Here is a 10,619-nt window from a genome sequence, read left to right on the forward strand (position 1 = left end):
GTTAAAATAATATACATTGATATCATAATTTAATCACTAAAAAAAATAATATTAAAGGGTATCTTAGTAAAAAGATAATTTAATCATTACAAAATATTTTAAAGGATATTTTGGTAAAAATATAATTTAATCATTAGAAAAATAATTTGTTGAAGGATGTTTTGGTACACAAAATTTAATAAAAAATTTGTTAAAGGGTATTTTTGTAAAAAATAATTTATTTTTTTAAAAAATGAGTAAAGATATTAATTAACACAAAAATTTTAAAATGAATTAAAGAGAAAATTTTTTAAAAACTATAAGGAAAGAAAGTGTATATTTTACAAATAGAAAGGAAGAGGAGAGTATCATTTTAAGATTTTTTACTTCTGTTGGTCTGAATTTTCTTTTTTTAACCTCTCGACAAGAGATTCAACCAAGCTTGTATCAAGATCTCAATTCGAGAAGCAGATACAACTCTTTTGTGGGTTGCTCTTAGGATTTAGATATTGTGTCCAATAAAAATGTAAAAAAGAACAAATAATTGAATAATTATAGAAAGCAGGAAGTAAGAAAAAACAAGTACAAAAAATAAAAAATTCAAAATTGTAAGACTTGTATTAAAATATGCAGAAGTTGATAAGTGTTTGAATAAAAATAACAGAATTTAAATAACAGAAAGAAAAAAAAATTAAAAATGATCAAAAGAAAAATGGAGTCTCCCAATACTTATATGGATTTGTGACTCTTATTTTCGTACGTCGATGTGACTAGAAATTTTTAGAGTGAGTAAGTGTGTGAATAAATGAAAGCTCTCTATCTCTAACTTTTTGAAGCTACTCTTATTTATAGAAAAATAAAAAAAAGCTAATTGATATAACCTTGGACTTTAAGTAAATTTACTTTTCAAGTAGTCTTGAATTTCAGACAAACTTAAACTTTAAATAGTCTTGGACTTCAAGTAATTTTGGATCTCAAATAAATTTGGCCCCAAATAGTCTTGAACCTCAAATAGCACCAAACATAAAATAACTTGACCATCAAATTTAATCTATTTTTATTTTCTTTAAATATGATATATTTCATACATATATAATCTTTAACTCTATTCATCGAATTTTTTTCAACGTCCACCATTTGTACCAAAATTTTGACATAATTTCTAAATTGTTGTGATAAGGATAACTACGTGGATGCCCATTCCTATGAGAAGCTAACATTCTCAAGATAGATTATAATTAATAATGTTGAATAAAGTTAGACTTTCACAAGTATAAATAGAAAGCTTGATCAGAAGCCATTTACACATCAATAAAAGCATTTCTTCTCTCTCTACGAAGCTTTTCTTTCTCTTCATATTACAAATATAGTATTAATATATAAATCATAGTTATTATGGTAGGATGATATTAATATTAGTGAATATTAATACTAGAGTCTTTCATTTATATTTCTTTATTTTATCTTCCTTATTTAGTTATTTTATAACACGTTATCAGCACGAAGCTCTAACGAAATTTTAGGAAGACTCCAGGTAACAAATTTTCATTATGTCGAAACTCTTTCATCTTGAATTTAATGCTCTTAATATATCTGGAAATAATTATTTATCATAGATACTAGATGCTAAAATCCATCTTGATTCAATGGATCTTAGAGATATCATTAAGGCTGAAAATAATACATCCCAGAAGGATAAAGCCAAATCCATGATTTTTCTTGGTCATCATCTTGAAGTATGATTGAAAAATGAATATCCCACATTAAAAGATCCTGAAGATCTGTGGAAAGACCCTGAAAAAAGGTATAATCATGAAAAGACGGTGATACTTCCTCATACCCGATATATTAGAAAAAAAATTTTCTTGACCTTCCATGCCTCGAATGTGCTCCTGCAGCAGCAGTATCGAGAAAAAGAATTTAAAAATTTTTGAGCTCTTGCTTTCTTGTTGCTGAACGCAACAATGAGTTGCTCTTAAGAAATTATGAAGCGCGCCCAGCTGGCGCCGCCCCATTTCCTGAAGTAAATGCGGCAAATTATAACCCCAGAAGAGGTAAATGGCAAGATTTTGGTAACAAAAAAAAATTATGGAAGAAAAAGAAATTATGTTCACAAGAAAAGATCTCACCAGAAGTGGGATAAAGAAAGAAACAATGGGAAAAGTAAATCAATTAAGGATAAATGCTTCCGTTGTGGTGGAAATGGCCATTGGTCACGTACCTGTCGTACCCCAAGGCACCTAGTTGATCTTTTTCAAGCATCCTTGAAAAAGGCTGACAAAGAAAAGGAAACAAATTTTGTTTCAAATGATGAAAATTCCACCACTCATTATGATGTATCTAATTTCTTTGAGGATCTTGAAGGAAATATTGGCCATTTGATTAATGATGGAATAGTTTAATATATGTGTTTGTTAAGTATTCATGTGAATAATTTTACTGTGCATGTACTTCTACTCATTTTATCATTATTATCATTTGTTCTTTGAAGAAAAATGGCAAGGACATATTCTGAAGATATTTGCCTTGCAGATAGTACAAGTTCGCACACAATTCTTAAAAGTGATATATATTTTACCCATATTGTGCCAAAAGAGGAATATGTTAATACTATCATTGGCTCAGGCAATGTGATAAAAGGCTCCGGAAGAGCTATAATTTTGTTTCCTGGAGGAACAAAATTTATAATAAATAATGCACTATTATCTACCAAGTCCCTGAGAAACTTGTTGAGTTTCAATGATATTCGCCGAAATGGATATCATGTTGAGACAATGAATGAGGAAAATCATGAGTATTTATGTATCACAACTCATGATTCAAATAAGAAAGTTATATTAGAAAAATTACCCTCACTTTCATCTGGGTTGTATTATACTAAGATTAGTGCAATTGAATCACATGCCATTGTAAACCAGAAGTTTACTAGCCCAAATGAATTCATAATTTGGCATGATAGATTGGGTCATCCGGGAACAACCATGATGAGGAGAATTTTTGAAAACTCTCATGGACATTCACTAAAGAACCAGAAGATTCTTAAAACTAGTAAATTTTGTTGTGCTGCATGTTCTCAAGGGAAGTTAATTTTAAGGCCATCACCAGTAAAGATTGGATTTGAGTCCCCTGAATTCCTAGAAAGGATTCAAGGTGATATATGTGGACCTATTCATCCACCATGTGGATCTTTTAGATATTTTATGGTCCTAATAGACGCATCTTCAAGATGGTCACATGTGTACTTATTATCTTCTCGCAACCTGGCGTTTGCGAGGTTATTGGCTCAAATTATTCGATTAAAAGTACAATTTCCAGAAAATCCAATTAAAGCAATTCGTCTTGATAATGCTGGTGAATTTACTTCCCAAACTTTTGATGCTTATTGTATGGCTAATGGAATAAGTGTTGAACATCCAGTAGCTTATGTTCACACGCAAAATGGGTTAGCAGAATCGCTTATTAGACGCCTCCAATTAATTGCTAGACCCTTGCTTATGAGAACAAATCTCCCAACCTCGGTTTGGGGCATGCTATTTTACATGCCGCAGCACTTATTCGTTTGAGCCCAACGAGTTACCATCAGTTCTCTCCTATGCAATTAGCTTTTGGCCAGCAGCCAAATGTTTCCCATTTAAGAATGTTTGGGTGTGCGATATATGTTCCCATTGCACCTCCTAATCGCACCAAAATGGGACCCCAAAGAAAATTGGGGATATATGTTGGATATGATTCTCCCTCTATAGTGAGGTATCTTGAGATACAAACGGGAGATGTATTTAAAGCCTGGTTTGCGGATTGTCATTTTGATGAATCAAAATTTCCAACATTAGGGGGAGAGAATAAGCTTCCTGAAAAGAAACTTAATTGGAATGCATCATCGTTTATGCATTTAGATTCTCGATCTGGGCAATGTGAACTAGAAGTTCAAAAGATTATACATTAGCAAAGAATAGCAAATGAATTACCTGATGCATTTTCCGATACAAAGAGGATAACCAAATCTTATATACCAGCGGAAAATGCCTCAATTCGAATTGATGTCCCAGTAGGACAAGTAGCCATTGAAGCAAATTCACGCCAGAAGCGTGGCAGGGCGAAAAATGTCCCAATTCGAATTGATGTCCCTGTAGGACAAGTAGCCACTGAAGCAAATACACGCCAGAAGCGTGGCAGGCTTGTCGGTTCCAAAGACAAAAATCCTCGAAAGAGAAAAGAGATAAATAATATTCCTATTGGAAAAGACATAGTAGAGACACCTGTAGTTGTCTAAAATTCTGATATAACGCCAGAAGACGTTCAGGTACCTAAAAATTGTGAAAATGACGAGATCTCGATAAATTATGTCTTTACAGGAGAGAAATGGAACCGAAATAAGACAATTGTCAATGAAATATTTGCATATAATGTTGATTGATCATAAGATAGCTCCAACTGTCCTGTTTGAGGATAATACAGCATGCATTGCTCAACTTAAAGGTGGATATATCAAAGGTGATAGAACAAAGCATATTTCTCCCAAATTCTTCTTCACTCATGATCTTCAAAATGAGGGGACAATTGATGTCCAACAGATCCGCTCAAGTGACAATCTGGCAGATTTGTTCACAAAGTCACTCCCAAAATCCTCCTTTGAAAGAGTGGTACATGGGATTGGGATGCGCTGATTTCGAGACATTAAATGATGTCGGCAAGAGGGGGAGACTGTACTCTTTTTTCCTTGGTCAGGTTTTTTTCCCATTGGGTTTTTCTTGACAAGGTTTTTAATGAGGCAGTCCCCATCACTAAAGGATATTGTACTCTTTTTCCTTTACTAAGGTTTTTTTCTACTGGATTTTTCTTTAGTAAGGTTTTAACGAGGCAATAATCCTAAATGGTCATCCAAGGGGGAGTGTTGTGATAAGGATAACTACGTGGATGCCCATTCCTATGAGAAGCTAACATTCTCAAGATAGATTATAATTAATAATGTTGAAGAAAGTTAGACTTTCACAAGTATAAATAGAAGGCTTGATCAGAAGCCATTTACACATCAATAAAAGCATTTCTTCTCTCTCTACGAAACTTTTCTTTCTCTTCATATTACAAATATAGTATTAATATATAAATCATAGTTATTATGGTAGGATGATATTAATATTAGTGAATATTAATACTAGAGTCTTTCATTTATATTTCTTTATTTTATCTTCCTTATTTAGTTATTTTATAACATAAATGTTTAATTTTCTCGTTTTTTGGATTTTATGGCCGGTCTAATTTACAAAAGTTTGGCGATATCCTATAATAAACAGCCCAAGCAGGCAGCAGCAAAGACAAGCACCGATGAAAAATGAAATTCTTAGATCAAACTCTCTTTGTTTTATGTGGTGTAAAACTATAGATTGTAAAACGTTGAAAATCCATGTTTCCATTGCAAAAAGTTGACTTGAAACTCCATTCCATATTAATTTCTTATTTAAGTTGCGTGATCGTGTCAATGTCATCAATTCTGGCCATCATTTTATTAGAGGCTTCTTTAAGGAGTATAGTAACTAAAGGACTCTTTAACCCCCAAAAAAAACAAAAATTGTAAATTGACTAACACACTACAACATTGCACACACACACATACGGACTGACTTTGCCGACAGTGGATTTGGTTGCAAAGAGAAAATATATTTTTTATTGGTAAGTTGAAGGCTCGATCCAAACTGAGGGAAGAGTTTTATGAATAATTTAGGATTGATTATACAACTCTTTTAATATTGTCATCAAGATTATATATCCACTCCACAAGCTTTTAACATTAAAAAAGATAAAGTGTTACAATACAAATATTAAAATAGAACAAAAAAATTAAAATACAACACCAATCAAAATACATAATCTTTAATGTGTTGGATTGATATTTACCGGAAAAATTGATTCTCTTCCGTTACTGGATTGTAAACTATATTTCAACGTGGCTTGCAGACACAGTCACATAACCTTCCGTGTGTACGTTATTTGCACATTGATGTAATGTAATGATATCCATGACCTTAAAACTTAAAACACACAATTGATTCAAAATTTAAAGGTTTTGTTCACACAAATTAAAGATCGAAATCTCAATATTGAGTTGAATAAACCAAAAAATTTAATGTGGCTCTTATCTTCTTTTCGACAGAAAACCAAAAAATTAGATAAAAAGTTTTGTCTTCTTTTGGACGTTTCTTATTAGTTATTAGTTGCTCTTATTACTTATTTTGGAGAAACATTATTTGGCTTTCCAGGTTTATAACTAATTGTATGCGGTTCACCGTTTACGTATTTGGCCTGATTTTTGTAGAAGGCGTATTAATGGCAAATTTAATTTTTATGTTTTTTTATTGGAAAAGTCTAAGGGGCCAGCAATTTTTGTGTTTTGTAGCCAGCACTTAACCATCAAAAGAAAAGTGAGTGATCTCTCACTATTGGATGTAATCTCACACCATTAAAAATACTATTGATGGTCAAATGATAGTTACAAAACTCAAAAGTTGCTGACTCTCTAGCACTCCTCAAAACTATATTAAAATCTAATTTTAAAAAAATATCATATGAAAATAATATTTGGAGGGCCAAGATAGTATTTTTTTTTCTTTACAATTCTTTTTGTCAAAACTGAATATCTTTTGCCCAAAATAACATTTTACTTTTTTATGGAAATGACGAAAAATTCAAAGAAAAAAGGTATAAAAATAAAATTTGGTTTTTATTCAACTTCTAAATAACTATGGATTAAATCACTGGCCCACCAATTAAATTGGTATTTATTTTTAATTTTTTATTTTTTTACTACAAGAAAAACATTGAATACCGTTAGATTTAGCAACTCATAGTAGCAGCGGATTTACCGTCAGAAACGGCATCGAATTCGTAAGGTTATATAATACCAGCGGATTTAAGTTTCTAACGGTAAGTTCGCTAATAATATTTGGACGGAAACAAAAATATATTGTCGCGTCTTTTAGCGTCATATTTACTCTCGAAAAAATGTAACGATAAACCAACTTAGTGAAACGATGTGTTTTGGTGACTCGCAATGGTTTACCGTCGAAAAAATCCAACGATAAATCCAATGGTAACTGAGACGTAAATTAAAAGCGCGAATCCTCTTCCCCTAATTCGAATTTCATTCACTCTCTCTCTCTCTCTCACTTCTTCCACCCCCATCACCACCATCTGCCACCGCCGATACCACCACTATCATAGCCCCCTTTCCGTCGCCGTCAACCCACCGTCGACCCCTCCCTTCTTCTCCTTCTTTCCCTCTTCTCCTTTCTCCTCATAGCACAACACCACTCCCCCTCTTCTCTCCTTGCCACCACTAGCGAGCCATCAAACCACCGTCGCCCCCACCATCGTTGTGCCACCGCTGCCTTGCTTCGTCGCGAGTCCAACTTTCAGCGTAGCAGAACAAGGAAGTCCCTGTCCCAGTCTTCCGGCAAGTTCTCCAACCTTCGGCAACCACCCTTCCACCACCTCTAGCTCCAGCAACACCATAGTGCCGCTGCATCTTCACCTCTTCTCTATTCTCTTCTTATTCTGCATTCCAAGCTTCTTTAAACTCTGTTTTTCTTTCTTTTTCAAATTCTATTTTGGTTAGGTTGTTTCACTAGTCTAATTTTAGTTAGTTAATTTAGTTAGAATTAATTTTCTGATTTTAGTTTATTTTAGGTGGTTAAGATAGGTTAGTTTTAGGATTATTAGTTTGTGTTATATTGCTGAAAGTCTTGGAAATTGACTAAATTGATGGATAATGTTGTTGAATATGCTGTTGAATAATTGCTAAAATTTGGTTGAATAGCATTGACTTGAATTTGAATTGTCAAATGTTACTTAGTTGCATTGATGTTGCATCTTTGATGTATGTGCACGCCAAGTATTTGTTCATATGCCTCTATGTCAGTTTTAGAATGTTTGATTTTTTTTGGCATAGTTAATTAAATCTTTTTGTGATAAAAGATTGTAATATATTGAAAATTATTTGCTAATTGAGTTTTGAGTATGTATGTTGCGTGTAAATGCCAAGTTGGTTTTTTTTTGGAAAAAAGAGGAATTTCAATGACAACACAACGCACTCTAAAACTCCTTTTTTTACATAATCCATCACAATTGCATCAATTTCTACTGCCTAAGTTTTTTTTAGCGCTTATGACGTGTTTGGTTGCTTTAACTTCCAAGTCCTCTTTAAAACATCTTAGGTGCGCTAATTTGAGGGAATTGAATTCTTGATTAGTTGTAGTGACATAACGCTTTTAAGCGACCACTATGTATGTTCTAAATCGCACACACACTTAGAATACACACATTACTTTTTTTCATGTCAAAACATTATACAACTTACTTCAATTTAGTGTATGCTACCTTCACTTTCCTTTGTGTTGATTTTTACCTTAATTGTTACCTTGCTTGATTGAAGTGTTTTCCACACTTTGAATTTGATTTAGATCCAATAATGTACATTATGGTTGAAATGGTCGTATTCTAAGACACTTGCTGTTTAGATTATCAAATGTTGAACTTAATGTTGTGGTATTATTATAAGAATTATATTGGTATTATTATAATTTATTGTTAATTTGTTGTTCTGAATTTCTATTAATTGGTATGCTATTTGCAGACATGACAGGTAGAGGTGTTGCGGATCAGGCTACTGGCCATGGATGTGATTGTGGTCGTGGTAGAAGGAGGGTTTCTTCTGATACCCCTGGGAATTCTAGATCCTCTCCCTCTACTCCGACTATCCAGTGACGTCACATGTTGCGGGTTAATCGGACCAGCCATTCATCATGGTCCCTAATCCCAACTACATCCCTCCGTTTACGGCGACGACATCGCCTCCAACCGCTCAGTAGCCCACTGCCATGGTGACGCCGCCTCCAGCAATGGAAGCCATGGCCCCGGAGTCCTCTCATGGAAGGGAGGCAATTGATGCCCCTCCACCACCTCCCATCGTACGGTTGACGATTTGGCCTGATGGAGGCACGTGGTAAGTTTCACTTTAAGTCTTCTATATTTCTTAATTATTGAATTGTTGAAAGTATCTTATTATTGATTATAATTTAGTAGATTTAAGGATGTAGGATTGAATGGCTGAAAGTATTTCATGTTTTCTGATTATTAAATTGCTGAAAGTGTCTTATTAATGATTCTAGGTTAGTGGATTTAGTGGATTTATGGATGTTGATTCTTGATTATTGCCCGTTGTTCATTGATTGTTGACATTTGGTGTTGTTTAAGTTTATAGATGAAACTCTGACGAAATTTCTATAAAAATCTCTATATATTATGGTTATTTGTGATGAGGTCTTAATTTATATTGCCATATTGGTTTGTTCATGGATTGTTGATAGGTTTGCGCTGAACAACAACGCATGTACTCAGAAGATGACCAACACAAGCTGCTGTACGACCATCCCTGGTTCAGCTACAAGAAGATCCTCTCTAAGACTAGAAAGTGATGGTTTCAGAAATGGGTGGTAATTAATAATTTTTTTGTTTCAAATATTTTTAACTAGTTTATATCTTCTAATTTGATTAACTAATTTTAAAGTTTCTTTGTGCAGCTGCACTTTATATGGGCCGCTGAGCACGATGCCCTCATTAGGAAGATATATGACCATCGAATGGGTCGGTAGCTGTAGCAGATACTGGAGGATGTTCGTGAGGGACAGGACCACCTGACAACCGAGCTCCGTCTGGAAATAAAGAAGGCTTTGGTAGTTCACTGGGAGACTGATGAGGGGTTCAGGCACCAGCGTCTCACTAACAGAGCTAATAGGGCATCAGCAAGGTAGTCCAAGTATACCGGTGGCTCAGCGACCTTCATGAAGACTAAGGCCAGGCTAATATGTAGTTTCTTTAATTTTGTTATTAACTTAGTTATATTATTTTACATATCATTACTATGCATCCTAATCATATTGTTTCAATGCAATATGTGTAGTCGACGTCGTTGGATCACGAGGCAACATTTGCGGACACGTTCAAGTACACCCAACCATTGAAGGAGAACAATGCGAGATTTGCTGATCAGCGGTCTCAATATCATTATGTGAGTAAACATACATCTGATCTTCTGATATAAAATTAGATATTAACCGTATAGTTGTCGTACTAATCATAATAACATGTGTTACACAGAAGTCCTATACCTAGAGACTAGAGGCTGCGACTCAGCAATCTCAACAAAATGGGGAGGATGTTGATGGCTTTGCTGCTTTAATCGTCGATTTCGATGCGGTTTGGCGCAAGACTGCCTCAACGTCGTACAAGAACCACGTATACGGGCTGAGGTCGTTCTTCACCAGCAGCCTCCGCACCTCCACATTATAGCCATCGTCCGCCTCTGGCACCAGTCGGGCCGTCGATCCCAAGAAAGGCGTGAATTTGAGGCAGCAGGCGCAGGAGCTGAACGATTACCAAGAGAGGTATCAGGAGATCCACACACGCGTGATGGACACGGATGACCTCAGGCTAGAGTGGAGGGAGCAGCTGGTGTGGCTTTAGTAGATGGAGGTGTACCAGGCTCAGATGCGCACCGTTGGCATCATCCGTGCTGGTGGCACACAGACATCACCGCCTTCTGTGTCGCCTCATCAGGGCCACGAAAACGAAAATGACGATGACAACGA

Source organism: Arachis ipaensis, chromosome B01, assembly GCF_000816755.2.
Source record: "Arachis ipaensis cultivar K30076 chromosome B01, Araip1.1, whole genome shotgun sequence".
In the NCBI taxonomy this organism is placed as follows: Eukaryota; Viridiplantae; Streptophyta; class Magnoliopsida; order Fabales; family Fabaceae; genus Arachis; species Arachis ipaensis.